A 13,935-nucleotide genomic window follows, 5' to 3' on the forward strand; every position below is an offset into this window, starting at 1 on the left:
TTATTCCTTGTCATGTAATAGCATAAGCATAATTATTTGTTATTATATTTTTTACATCTTAGTACTGTCCCTGACACAAAATATATACTCCCTAATTAATTTTGGCTTGTTATTGAATGAATCTTCCATGTGGTGAATTTAATTCACATAATTCTCAATACAGAACTTTAAAAACTGTGTGTGTGCTTATGGACTTTAGGATTTGTTATGTTAAACACAAGATATTTGATGCACTATATGAATTAGATTAATCATATAAAGTATATTTAATTCATGCCGAATCCCAGCATCAAATTCGGTTGTTTTCTATTATCTATTGCTTCCCTGAATTTTTTTTTAATTAATTTATTTTTATTTTTGTCTGTGTTGGGTATTCGTTGCTGTGCACGATCTTTCTCTAGTTGCGGCAAGCAGGGTCTATTCCTTGTGGTTCGCGGGCTTCTCATCACAGTGGCCTCTCTTGTTGTGGAGCATGGGCACTAGGGTGCACAGGCTTCAGTAGTTGTGGCACGTGGGTTCAGAAGTTGTGGCTCATGGGCTCTAGAGCACAGGCTCAGTAGTTGTGGTGCACAGGCCTAGGTGCTCTGTGGCATGTGGGATCTTCCCAGACCAGGGCTTGAACCCACGTCCCCTGCATTGGCAGGTGGATTCTGAACCAATGCGCCACCAGGGAAGTCTGCTTCTCTGAATTCTTTAAACACTGTGATCCTCTCCAGTGGCATAGATAGTAAAGCCATAAAAGCCATAGGAATGTGTTTTAGTCAAATCATGTGTTTGACTAAGAGGCCCTGAACTGGAGAGGGAAGAGGAAGTTTCTGCTATGTGGTAGATTCCATGTCCACTTGAAATCAATTTATTTCACTTTAAACTTACAACTACTCTTTGATTTAGGTATTTCATTCTAAAAATGAGATAACTGAGTATGAGAGAACTTAAATGACTTAGTAAAAGTCACTTATAAGTGCCAGAATTGGAAAGTCCAATGTTCATATGAGAGACTAATTTTTCCAGTTGATATTTTACTTACACTGATGATGCCTTCACAATGATGAAGTATTTTGTTTACTTGAGAATTTCATATAATTATCTCAATACTTTTCCACACAATAAAAAATGACCAATTTGAGTGATGGTATTTTTCTTCAATTAGGTGATTTTTTTTTTCATTTTACTGAATGCATTGACATTGTTTTGCATGGTCCAGAGCCAATCTCTAATTTCACATTGAATCTGGGTACATGAAGTAAAATACCAAGACACATTTGAATATAAACCACAAAGAATTTTATACATCTTTGTGTATTTTTATTATCGGTCCCCACAAAGAATTTTATACATCTTTTAATAAAAATGATCATCTTTTACTAGCTTTGGTCATGCAGAATACCTGAGTTTTCATTGTTTAAAAATGCTTACATCTATTGCTATTTTTCAAACTCTTTACATCTATTGTTATTTTTCTTGGATAAGTTTTTGTTGTTGTGGTTCTACTGTTGTGATTCTCAGAATTCTTACATAATATACACTTTTCCAAAAAAACTATTAATATTAAATCATGCTCAGAATATATATTTTTAAAAATCAAAGATATTTAAGAATGCCAAATGATAAAATAAAACAGTTACATATAGATATTCTGTATGTGTTTTATAACATACACAAAGAAAGATAATAGAGAATTTAGATGTCTCTACAAAAATGTGTGTGGAAGATTGTGTGTGTGTGTGTGTATGTGTGTGTATGTTTTATTTTTGTTTCAATAAAGTCAGAGTTAAATTGCAACTTTGCTTAAAGGTGAGAACTTTTCTTTGAAAACAATAAATAGAATGTTGACTATCTGGGCAATATTCAAATATCAAATGAGATCCTAAGCAGGTAGCTTAAGTATGAATACATCCTGATTTCATGCAGAACTGGTAAAATAAATTTAATAATTCAATTAAATATCACACTACTCCAATCATTTGTGTCATGTTTTTCAAACTTAATTAAGTTAGTTCTGCAATTACACACAATTATATGAAATAATCTTATTCATTTCAATGGTATTTAGCATGTTTGTGGAAAAAAAAGGGGTACTATGTTTTACTATTATTCTTCAAAACATGACTATTTGTAGGCATATAGATATATAGACATAGATATCATATATTGTAAATAATGCTGCAATGAACATAGGGGAGCATATATCATTTCTAATTAAGTGTTTTTGTTTTCTTAGGGTAAATACCCAGAAGAGGAATTGCTGGATCATATGGTAGCTCTATTTTTAACTTTTTGAGGAACCTCCATATTATTTTCCATAGTGGCTGTACCATTTACATTCCCACCAACAGTGCATGATGGTGCTGTTTTCTCCACATCCTTGCTGACACTTTTTATTTGTTGTCTTTTTGATGATAGCCATTTTGAGAGGTGTGAGGTGACATATCATTGTGGTTTTGATTTGCATTTCCATGATGATTAGTGATATCAAGCATTTTTTCATGTGTCTGTTGGCCATATGTATGTTTTCATTGAAAAATGTCTATTCAGGTCCTCTTCACATTTTTAAAAAGATTGGTTTATTTGCTTCTTTTAATATTGTGTTGTATGAGTCCTTTCCATGTTTTGAATATTAACTCATCAGATATATCATTTGAAAATATCCTCTCCCATTCAGAAGGTTACCTTTTCATTTTGTTGATGGTTTCCTTCACTATCTAAAAGCTTTTTATCCTGATGTAGTCCTATTTGCTTATTTTTGCTTTTGTTTCCCTTGCCTGAGGAGAAAGATCCAAAAAATATTACTAAGACAGGTGTCAAGGAGTCTAGTGCCTATATTTTCTTCTAGGAGTTTTATGGTTTTGGACTAATGTTTAAGTCTTTAATCCATTTTGAGTGTACTTTTTTTACATGGTGTAAGAAAGTGGTCTGTTTTCATTCTTTTACATGTAGTTGTCCAGTTTTTTCAACACCATTTATAGAAGAGGCTGTCTTTTCCCCACTGCATAGTCTTGCCTTCTTTACTGTAGATTAATTGACCATATAAGTGTGGGTTTACTTCTGGATTCTCTATTCTGTTCCATTGGTTTATGCATCTGTTCTTGTGCTGGTATCACAAGCACAAGATTGCCATTGCTTAGTAGTATATTTGATTTGATTACCATAACTTTGTAGTGTACTTGAAACAAGGGAGCATGATAGCCCAAGTTTTTTTTTTTTTTTTCAAGATTGTTTTGGCTATTTGGGATCTTTTGTGTTTCTATATAAATTTTAGAATTATTTGTTCTAGTTCTGTGAAAAATGCCATTTATATTTCATAGGGATTTCACTGAATCTGTAGACTGCTTTGGTTAGTATGACATTTTAGCAATATTAATTCTTCCAATCATGATCACAATATATCTTTCCATCTGTTTGTGTAATCTTTCATTTCTTTCATCAATTTCTTATAGTTTTCAGAGTACAAATCTTTCACCTCCTTGGTTAAATTTATTCCTAGGTATTTTTTGATGCAGTTGTAAATGGGATTATATTCTTAATTTCTCTTTCTGATAGATTGTTATTGGTGAATAGAAATGTAACAGATTTCTATTTATTAATTTTGTATCCTACAACTTTACTGAAGTCATTTATTAGTTTTAATAGTTTTTTTTGGTGGCATCTTTATGGTTTTCTATATATAGTATTATATCATCTTCAAATAGTGACTTCTTACTTTCCATTGTGGATACCTCTTATTTACTTTACTTTTTTTTTCTTTCAACATCTTCATTGGAGTATAATTGCTTTACAATGGTGTGTTAGTTTCTGCTTTATAACAAAGTGAATCAGCTATACATATACACATATCCCCATATCTCCTCCCTCTTGTGTCTCTCTCCCACCTTCCCTATCCTACCCCTCTAGGTGTTCACAAAGCACCGAGATGATATCCCTGTGCTATGTGTCTTATTTACTTTTCTTGTCTGATTGCAACACTATGTTGATAAAAGTGGTGAGAGTGGGTATGTTTGTCTTGTTCCTGATCTTAGAGGAAAAGCTTTCAGCATTTCACCATTGACTATGATGTTAGGTTTGTCATATATGGCCTTTATTATGTTGATGTATGTTCCTTCTACATACAATTTGTTGAGTTCTTATCATTAATGAATGTAGAATTTTGTCAAAAGCTTTTTCTGAATCTATTGAGAAGATCATATGATTTTTTCCTTTGTTTTGTTAATGTGGAGTATCCAGGTTGATCAATTTGGGAATATTAAATCATCCTTGCATTCCTGAAAAAAATCCCACTTGATCATATTGTACAATCCTTTTATATTTTGTTGAATTTGGTTTGCTAACATTTTGTTGAAGATTTTTGCATTTATGTTCATCAGTGATATTGGCCTTTACTTTTCTTTTTTGTAGGGTCTTGTTTGGCTTTGGTATTAGGGTAATGCTTGCCTTGTAGAATGAATATGGAAGTGTGCCTTCTTCTTCAATTTTTTGGGATAGTTTGAGAAGGATAGGTATTAACTGTATCTTGACTGTTTGGTAGAATTCACCTGTGAAGCCAGCTGGCCCTCACCTTTTGTTTGGAGTATTTTGATTCCTGATTCAATTTCATTACTAGTAATTTTTCCTTTCATATTTTCTATTTCTTCCTGGTTCAGTTTTGGAAGATTGTATGTTTCTAGAAAGTGTCCATGTCTTTTAGGTTGTCTAATTTGTTGGTGTATAATTCTTATAGTAAACTTTTATAATCTTTTGTATTTCTATGGTGTTGGTTGTAACTTCTCTTTCATTTCTGCTTTTATTTATTCGGGCCTCCTTTTTTTTTTTTCTTTTGATGACTCTGGCTAAAGGTTTATGAATTTTGATTATCTTTTCAAAAAAACCAGCTCTGGGTTCCACTGATCTTTTCTATTTTTTGTTTCTATTTTATTTATTTCCCCTCTGATCTTTATTATTTCCTTCTTTCTGCTGACTTTGGGTTTTGTTTGTTCTTCTTTTTTTAATTCCTTTTGGGGGTAATGTTAGGGTTTTTTTTTTTGTTGTTGTTGTTTTTGAGATGTTTCTTGTTTCCTGAGGTAGGTAGGTCTCTATCATTACAAACTTCTTAAAAAACTGTTCTAAGCTGTGGTTTCCACTACCCTGTTTTCTAGATCACTGATCTGTTCTTCTGCATCATCTAATCTGCTGTTGATTCCCTCTATTGTATTCTACATTTCAGTTATTGTATTCTTCAGCTGATTGGTTCTTTTTTCATATTTTCTATCTCATTGTTGAAATTCTTACTGTGTTCTTCCATTCTCCTGAGTTCAGCAAGCTCTTTATGACCATTTCTTTGAACTCTTTATCTGATACATTTCTTATAGTCCTTTTTCTGATGTTTTACCTTGTTCTTTCATTTGGAACATATTCCTTTGTCTCTGCATTTGCCTAACTCTCTATGTTTCTTTTTATGTATTAAGTAGATTGGTCATGTCTCCTCATCTTAAAGGAGTGGCTTTATGTAGAAGTTGTCCTGTGGGACCCAGTAGCACAGTCTACTCTGTTCATCAGAACCAGGTGCTCTGAGATTGTACCCTATGTGGGCTGTGTGTGTCCTTCTGTTGTAGCTGGACTGCAATTGCTGCAGGTGTGCTAGTGTGTGGGGTTGGTCTTGACATGGCTGGCTGTAAGGCACAGCTGCAACTGTTGTGGGTCCTCTACTGTGCAGGGCCAGCCCCCCAGGGTGAGGGCCACTTTAGAGGGGCTCTGGTGCTGGCCAAGGCTACCTACTGGTTGTGGCGGGGTGGTTGGAAGCTGCTTTGGAGAAGCGCTGGTTGGGGTGTGTCTTCAGGTGAACACCAGGGCAGGGTAAGCAGTGCCAGTAAGGTAGATGCATAGATTCAGAAGTGGTGACCCCCCAGAAGTGCTGGACCATCTATGTAGAAGCTAAGCAAAAGAAAGAAAATGGTGCCCACCAGCACCTCTGACACTGTCAAAAGTTCCAACAGTTCCCTGTCTCTCTGACACATGCCCTAAAATTAGCCAATGAATCTCCTTTATATATGACCCAGGCACTTTTCAAACTGCTGCCTCTGCACTGGGAATTGGAGTGAGTGAGTTTTTGTGAGTGCCCTTTAAGAGCAGAATCTTGGTTTCCTATAGCACTCTGGATCTCCCAGACATAAGCCCTGCTGGTTTTCAAAGCAAAATGTAATGGGGGCTTGTCTTCCTGGGTGCAGGGCCCCCAGGCTGGGGAGCCCAAAGTAGTGTTCAGACCACAGAGCCCTCAGGGAGGACCTCCATGGCTGTGATCTCCCTCCCACCTGTGGGTCACCCTCTATGGGGTGTGGGTCCCAGCCAGACTGTGTCTCAGTTCCTTCCACCTGTCTCATGGGCTTTGTCTTTACTTCCTTAGTTGTGGAAAATCTTTTTTCTAGTCTTCAGATCATTCTCAGAGAGAGTTGCTCTATGTACAGTTATAGGTTTGGTGTGTCATGGGAAGAGGCAAGCCAGGGATTTTCCTACTCTCTCATCTTGTTCCCCTCTCTTGATACTCAGTTTTCTCGTATGAAAAAATTACTGAGTTGGTTTAAGTTTCTCTCTGCTCCTACTCTGGATTACAAAATCATCATGGCAACTGGGTAGTACTTTCATAAAGAGTGCCCTTTCATGAGACAAGAAAGAATTCCATGGAATGGAATATCTAGAGGTAAAGTAAAAAAAAAGGAAATAAAACTAAGCAGCATCAAACAAATAACAGAACCCCACAAAAAGTTATTTTAAAGATAAAAACATTGTTCAGTTCAGTTGGACCAGAGTTTTATGTGGTTTTGTGATAAGCAAAACTAGGGTTCGACATCTTGAATGTTAGATGTTATTATATTTACAGTTAACTTGGTATGCACAGGGGTCAGCAATTCATTTGACTATGACTGGAGCTGTTCTGACAGACTTATGAGAAGGATGACTTGAAGAGGAAGAGCCTAGAAAGGAGTATAATTTGGAAGACATGCTGGGAATTCAGGATCAAGTTAATGAAGGTCTAAACTGAATGACAAAAATGAGAAGAGAATGGGGAAGAGAACAGACATGAAAAAGAACAAGATACATATTAATTGTGTGTGTGTGTGTGTGTGTGTGTGTGAAGTAGTAAGGATTAAAAAAGGGTACACTTTGAATTTAAGTGTTAATACCTGGATAAATCATGGTGTTATTTCAAGAAGACATAAGGAGGAGCTTGTCTTTGGTGAGTCCAGGCTGAAAACAAAATAAAACCTCATATAATTTAAGGGCTAAGAGAAAGATGAGAACTCAACTAGGATAATTCTTGATTTCACATGTAAGAAACTGAGACTCCAAGAAATGGTTTGACTAAATCCCATGACTATTAGAGAATTAAATTTTGAAACATGCTGAGCTTGAGTGGTCAGTAAAGGAGAAGTGAGATACCCCATAAGGCAAAGACTACATCTGATGACAGCAATAAAAATACAGTTTACTGTTAGAGTAAAATGATCACCTCATTACAATTATAACTTTGAAAGAAACCTACAGAAGAGCAACTGGCTACTAAAGTGCCAGGATTAGCAAGAACATTACATTATAATTTTAGGAAAACTAATTTTCTTATGACACCTCCATATTGCACATTGTAAGGAAAATTGGGAAAAAAAACAATTTTAAACCTCAGAAATATTTCCTGCTGTTCTGTTACACTGAGATTAATTGCAAGTCACACAAGTTAAACAGTACAAAATGTTTTATAGAACACATGGAAGGTTTCACATGCCTAAAATAAAATGCTATAAATGTGACATAATATACTCTACTGGAAGAATTTCTGAATATTTCTATTATAAAGTAATTTTCTCCTACTGCAGCTTCCCTAGGAAAGTGACAAGATAAAATTGATTTCTTAAGCCATCATTTCAGAGGATAATATACTTATCTCATTCTAAAATTGAAAAAATTTAAAGGAGTGATGCTGTTAGTAGCTTTCATGTTTCAGAAAAGTTTCAATAAATTTGCATACTATGATTAATTAAGAAATTGCTAAAAGGGGTAAATGGAATGAATTTATAAATAGTAAAATTTGTCTCCACTCTAATCAAATAGTTTTAATCATTACAGTTATATTTTTGAGAACACTTGTGTCATTTCTCATAAATATATAAATAATGCTTATAATAAATATAACCATTATATAAATAAAGGTTACTTAATTTCCACCTATTTGTAAAATATTTCATATAATTCTCAAATACATATTTAAAGATATTTCTTTGACCAAAATTTTGATATACTGAGAATCTACAATATAACACTCAATTTTAAAGTTTCTGCCACATATATATATATATATATATTTTTTTTTTTTTTTTTTGCTGTACGCGGGCCTCCCACTCTTGTGTCCTCTCCCATTGCAGAGCACAGGCTCCAGACATGCAGGCTCAGCAGCCATGGCCCACGGGCCCAGCCGCTCCACGACATGTGGGTTCCTCCTGGACCAGGGCACGAACCCGCATCCGCTGCATCGGCAGGCGGACTCTCAACCACTGCGCCACCAGGGAAGCCCTCTGCCACTTATATTGATGGAAACAAAATTTGAATATTTTATTTTGAAAATATTCAGAAAAATATACATGTCACAGTTAATGATGCTACCTTCCATAAACTTTCAGCATCTCAAGTAGATGAACCTACACAGAGGTATCCAGATACATATCTGTTAAGTAGAAACGATCGCTTGCCCATCCAGACAATTTTGAGTATTGATGAATCATCTAAAAATAATAATATTAAAATGGGAGAGAGAGAGAAGATGAAGAAAAAGAAGAAGAAGAAAGAGGAGGAGAAGAGGAAGGAATGAAGTGAGGAGGGAAGGGAGGGAGAAAAGGAGGGAAAGAGGAAAGAAAGAAGTCACAAAATCTGATTACTTTGCCTGTTGGTAGACAAAGTGGGGATAAAGGTCAGTCAATATTCAACCTAAATTTTCAAATATACTAAAAGCATCACCTCTGCCCATATTCTGTGCCTAGAATTAGAAACATTGCTCTGAAACATAATGGACACTGGAGGAGGAAAACAGGTTTAGGGAATAAATACATGCATTGACTCTGTTGTAGAAGCCTCTATATTATCCAGATTAATACCTTCTTTGCCCCTTTTGGGTACTGCCTCTTTCTTCCATGTAATTAATCATATCTACCTTCCTTAGGCTTTGATCATGGCTAGCTATCAAGAAATTCTGCTGTTATTATCTGCTAAATAGATCATCTCCAGAATATTTACTTTTTATTAAACAAGAAAAATATTTCTCATTTAAATAATAATGTATATGGAATGACAAATGATAGGATCCAGTGAACTCCTCCACATACTATTAAATTGACACCCACCTACTATGTCCTCTGACAAGGTCAGTTAAGGTATCAAAAACTATATTAGATAATTGTTCCAGTGTACCATGGAAAGAATAAAATATGTACCTGCCTAGAATCATAATATAAAATAATTACTCATATTGCATAGTGTTCAACAGTTTTTGTTTAGAAAAAGAATCATGTATGAGCACTTCAGTTTCTTTTATTAATACTTTAGAATTGTTTACAGTTTTGTAAGCTTTAGCTTTATGTTAATAGATTTGCTTAAACTGTGAACTCATTTTCCCTAAAATTACTTTTCATCATTGATTGCTCTTTTCCATTCTTTATAATTTATATTTAGCTAGATAAAATCATAAACTGGCACAATTTTAGTAAAAATGTCAGATCCATCAAAGACTTTTATAAAAATAGATAGATTCTGAAGGCAATACCCCTTAAAGAATATTTTAAATCAACATTCTCTTGAAAAATTTAAAGTAAATTATAACTATAAAATATTATGACCAGTGAAACTGCTGTGTATTAGATACAAGTAACACTACTTAGTTCTTCTTGAGATGGTTTACATATTTAAAAATTTCACATTGCAAAAATATGTCATACCATATAGAATAAGATACAATACTTACTAAATATTTGTACTCTCATAGACAAATAGAAATTCCAAATAAAATTATTAAAGATAAAAAATATGTTCCTTTGTGCTATGTCTGTTTGTCTTACTCTAAGTTTAATAATAATAATAATAGTAGTAGACTATGTCCCATTTCCCAGGGCTAAGGAGAAACTTTAAATTATATATTTTTTGTATCTAGAACATAATAGTAACAAAAGAATACTCAACAATAAAAGGTACTTGCTCATGGTCTAGAGAATATAAGGATACTTTCCCTAATCTTTGCATGAGACATAAGTGTGACTGGATATTGAGACTTCATTCTGTGAACATTTCTTCATCATATTTCTAGTTTTTATATTAAATCAAATCAGACCATTTGTTTTCTGTACAAAAAATTATAAATATTATGTATATGGGATAATTCACCTGCATCTAATGTCAACATTTAAGAAATTTTCTAGTATTACATTCATAAATACTACGTGCTATTGAAAATATGAGCTCTTGGTTTAAAATTTTTGTTACTTGCTAATGCTATACCTTCTAAAACCTTGTAAACTGTCATATAGTCATCTGCATAATTAAATTATTTCCTTTAAAAAATATTTACTTAGCACTATGTGCCATACCACGCTAAGGAAAACACAGTCAAACCAAAAAAAGCTGTAGGTAATTGATTCAATAATAGCATTTTCATTTTCTATTTTTCATTCATATAATATACTTGGTGTTCTCTGAATAAATACAGATGACCTTTTGAAAAGAAGGTTTCATAGTCCATAGTTAAAATCATTTTTTCAGGACTTCCCTGGTGGTCCAGTGGTCAAAAATCCATCTTCCAATGCAGGGGACGTGAGTACGATCCCTGGTCAGGGAACTAAGGTTCCACATGCTTCAGAGCAACGAAGCCTACATGCTTTAGAGCCCATGCACCACAACTAGAGAGAAGCCCGCGGGCCACAGTGAAAGATACTGCATGCCACAATGAATATCCCGCATGCCACAACTAAAACCTGACACAGATAAATAAATAAATAAGTATTAAAAAAATATTTTTTCATGTTATTTCCATTTACCTAACATTTACTCAAACATTTGTTGAAATAATTGCATTATACCAAACATCTTCTACTCTTGTGGGATAAAAAACTGACAAAAGTGGCAATGTCTTAGTCCTCAAGTTGCTCACTATGTAGAAAAGGAAACAGTATAATATGTATATAAAAATGGCAATGTCATCATAATTATATATTATGTAAATATATAATTTCTATGTAGTAAGTTAAATGAATGTACAAAATGCATATAATTATATATGTGTGTATCATAGATGAAATAAAGATTGATTAACTCTATTTGGGAAAGATCACAAAAGGTTTCAGGATAATAAATCTCAGCAGGATGTTGTAGTTCAAATATGAGCTATCTAGTCTAAAAGGTAACAGAATAATTTAAAAAGAGAAAGAAGGGAGCTTCCTTGGTGGCACAGTGGTTGAGAGTCCACCTGCCGATGCAGGGGACGCAGGTTTGTGCCCTGGTCCGGGAAGATCCCACATGCCGCAGAGCGGCTGGGCCCATGAGCCATGGCCACTGAGCCTGCGCATCCGGAGCCTGTGCTCCACAATGGGAGAGGCCACAACAGTGAGAGGCCTGCGTACCATAAAAAAAAAAAGAGAGAGAGAGAGAGAGAGAGAGAAAGAAGGATTTCAGTATCTCCAAGGTGTCTCATGAATTTCAGATGGTAGTTAGAGATGACTCAATATGTAGACCAAAGCAAAATCATGAAGCACCATTTAGGTCATGCTAACAACCTGAAAGCTGAGGAAGGGCTCTGAGCAAATGATTGATGAAGCCACATTTCATTTCCAAAAGCTCTCTTAATACCTGAATAGAGAGGATGAATTGTAGGGAAGTGATATAATATTATTCTGCTTGGAACAATCCACATTTAAATATCCTTTTTCTGACAATTATCACTTTCTCACATATGCTATAATTTATTCATTATTTCTATTGATTCCAAGCCCTAAAGTGTGAGTTGCAAAGAGGCTGGGATCTTTATATATTTTGTTCACTGATGTTTTGCAGGTACCTAAAATAGTACCTGGCATAGTATGGGTCATTGCTTAATCTTTCCTCTATAAATAAAATATGTGAATTGTGCTAGTTTAGAAGATAAATTATTGATTTCTTTATTTTGTATGACAAATTCTTTTAATAATCATAGAATTTTTTTATCTGTTGCAGGCTTTCTAGGTATATAAGCATATGATCATGAAAGGAGATAATTTTCTTTGATATGCTAATATTTGTATAAATTATTGTTGTTTTTGGCTAACTGCATTCATTAGTATATCCTAAACAGAGATAAACAATAATAACAATAGTCAATATCCTTGTAATTTTCTTGACATTAAAGAAGAAAGTAAACATTCCAAAGTTTTAAATTATGGTGAGGAATCTCATAATTTTCAAGAAGAGCAAGGACATTCATGGGGCAGGAGGAGAATAAATCATGACTATGAAACAGATATTTTTGAAAGTTTCATACTTGGCTGTCATATACTCTTCTGTATTTTCTATTTTTTCTCTCTATTTGGTTTGGATATCTTCTATTAACCTTCGATTTATATTTGATCACCTTATGTCTCTAATTTTATCTCTTTATTTTCACAACATTCAAAATATCCACTAGTCTGCTTCTTTTTTTATATTCACTAGTTTGCTGTATTTTTTAGATTCCAAATATATGTGATATATGACTCACAGATGTAAAGAACACACTAGTTGTTACCAGTGGGGGGAGCGGCAGTACAGGAGTGGGGGTGGGAGGTACAAACTATTGAGTATAAGATGGGCTCAAGGATGTATTGTACAACACAGGGAATATAGTCAGTAATTTCATAATAACTGTAAATGGGAAGTAACTTTAATAAAGAAGAAAAACATATGTACTTGTTTCTTTGTCTCCCAAAAGTGACTCTCTGCTAGAGCTTTATGCTCATACCAAGAATTGGTAACAGCTTCTCTAGAAAAGTGTATGCAATCTACTAAGATGAAAATTTTACTTTTCTGGAATATTAGATTATCTACTCTTCCTTACTTCAAGGTATTTTTGATGGCTTCAAATAATTTATTTTTTTGGTATTTTGCCTGTTTTTTTCTAGTTGATGACATAGGTGCATTAGTCTACTCCCAAATAGTCCATCTTTAAGGAAATAAAATTCTGATATACCTGATTTATCTGATCAGTTTGCTCTATTATGAGCCGTAAGAACAAAAGCCAGAAGACCAGTTGGAAGACCATTTCAGTATTTGAGCAAGAGGTTATGATGATTTCAACAAATTTCAAGTTTGCAGAAGAGGAGATATTGGTGGGTCATCAGGTTTTGAAGGCAGGACCAACAAGATTTGCTGATAGTTTGATGAGGTGAAAAAAAGGAATGAAGGATGATTCTAAAATTTTGGTTCAGTCAAAACCTGAGTAAATAGACAACAATATCATTAATTGGCCTTGGGAACGTGGGTGAAGAAGAAAGTTTGAGAAAAATGTAGAGTTTACTTTTGGGATTATATGCCTATTAGAAATCCAAGGGGAGTTATTGGATAGGCAGTTGCATATATAAGTCTGGAATCCAATAAGATTTAGATCTGGAGTAATCCTATATAGATAGTATTTAAAGCTATGAGGCTGGATGATATAATCCAGAGAGACCATATAGACAGAAAAGATAGCAGGACATAAAACTACAAAGAAAAGTACTTCAAAGTGGGTGAAGGAAGGATCTGGCAAAGAGAATTAAGTTGGAATATCTAGTGGCTATAAGGAAAATCAGGAGAAAATGGAAATTCAAAAGGGAAATGAAGAAAGTATTTTAAAATGGAAGGAGTGATCTACTGTATCAAATGCTGCTGAGAATTTATTAAAATAAAGACTGAAATTTGATGACCAGGGTAAGTGATGCTGAGATC

The sequence above is a fragment of the Mesoplodon densirostris genome, chromosome 2 (assembly GCF_025265405.1).
Source record: "Mesoplodon densirostris isolate mMesDen1 chromosome 2, mMesDen1 primary haplotype, whole genome shotgun sequence".
In the NCBI taxonomy this organism is placed as follows: domain Eukaryota; kingdom Metazoa; phylum Chordata; class Mammalia; order Artiodactyla; family Ziphiidae; genus Mesoplodon; species Mesoplodon densirostris.